Raw genomic sequence first — 1,886 nt, 5'->3', positions numbered from 1 at the left:
TTTTTTAGAATACGTGTAAACATAATTTTTACAGGTGTGTCAAAATGATTATAATACACGTACAAAATAACAGGATGGTTACGCTTAAAGTCTAAAATGATTCTATAATTGCAGTTTTGTAATTATATTACAATCGGAGGCAATACTCTATATGAGTGGAAACAAGATATGAGTGTATGCCATCATAATATAATACACACCGGTCATCACCTTGGTTTTTTTTAATGTTTAATAATATAATATATAAATAACTGATTAAAACTATAGATTACCATACAAAATGATTTCTTGAACACAATTGAAATAGTTTTTTTAAATATTTGATTGCACATGATATTCCCCAAAATAATTCCACTCATGACTGAAATATATTTTATATTATTAGCTTTGATCTAAATTGTATTAATAATAGATTCAATACAGTTGAAGATTCAATATTTTATAAGCAAATATAGATTACAGAAGTTATAATAATGATAGGAGTTCATATCAATAGAAAAAACAATAGGTAATTATTGCTGTCGTAACATAAAAACCTAAAAGTACTAATTCTAAAAAGTAAGAAATCTGTCTTAAACTATCCTAGGTTTACGATTTTAGTGTTATAACTGAAACAGTAAATATAGAAGCAAAAATATTAATTACAATTTATTATGATTGGTTTATTAAGAAAAACAACACTTAATTCTATCGTAATAATAAGTCTATACGGCTAAACTCTAAAATGTAAAGAATAAGTTAAATATAATGTATAATTTAAACAGTAATTAATATTATATTAGGTACATAATAAAATTAAAAATGTTTAAATGAATACTACTAAGATAGTTAACACATTTAAACAACACGTGATTGTCTGACATATGAAAAGTAAATAAAATTAGATGTACAAAATCATTGTAGAAGATTTCATTAGTTGAATATCTATAAAATAATACAAAAACAAAGATAAGCCATTAGAAGTGTGTACTAATTTTTAAGCCAAAGTTATCGTAAAATATTACTTTTTATAAAAATGATATTGGTATAACACCTACAATTTACTGTTATAAATTGATAAAAAAAGTCGTGACATGTGTGTGCAATGTATATTATGTATCATTAATTAATATAAGTTATATGTATTATTTATTAAGTATAATACATCCAAATACGTAATCAAAAATACTAGTTAAAAAGTTAATTTTTTTTTAACTTTTTAACTTTACTAGTTAGTTTATTTTCTAATCAACTTATGAACTTAACTAGTTTAATTTACAGTTGAAATAACTTAGCTTTTCTCAGTTGATTTAAAAAAAATCCATCAAGTTAAAACATTTTGAAATTTTTCGTTTATACGTAAATATTACTATATGAGTATAAAATAAAAATAATCCAAGACAAAAACACAAACATTTCTGTTATTTTTCTTGATAACATAATTTTGTGTATATTAATATATTTTATTAAGTTGTAAATTATATATTATGCAAGTTGCAATTATAAATGTTTTTAATAAAATTAATAATTTGAAATTACAAATTGACAATTGTTATGTTTTAATGTTATAGAACTTATAATATATATGAAGGTCATGTACTCATATTCATGTATTATGACATTCCATTGCTATACGATATAAAAAAATATATTTGTTGAATTATTAATTTGAGATGAGTATAGTTTAAATTAGTAAATAATAGTAAAGTAAAAGTAAAATGGTATACAGTGTGCATTATGATAAAAGTTCAATACAATTGTCTTTTCTAATTTATAAATTAGAAACTAGAAAGACACATTAACTCTTCAAGTGATTTAAATACATATAAAAAAAAATTGATTAACTTTTTTTAAACTGAGTTAAGTTAATATTTTTTTCTATATTAACTTTTAATTTATCGAGTTAA

The sequence above is a fragment of the Acyrthosiphon pisum genome, chromosome A1, assembly GCF_005508785.2.
Source record: "Acyrthosiphon pisum isolate AL4f chromosome A1, pea_aphid_22Mar2018_4r6ur, whole genome shotgun sequence".
In the NCBI taxonomy this organism is placed as follows: domain Eukaryota; kingdom Metazoa; phylum Arthropoda; class Insecta; order Hemiptera; family Aphididae; genus Acyrthosiphon; species Acyrthosiphon pisum.
The sequence above is the reverse complement of the archived record's forward strand: the minus strand, read 5'-3'. Positions refer to the sequence as shown.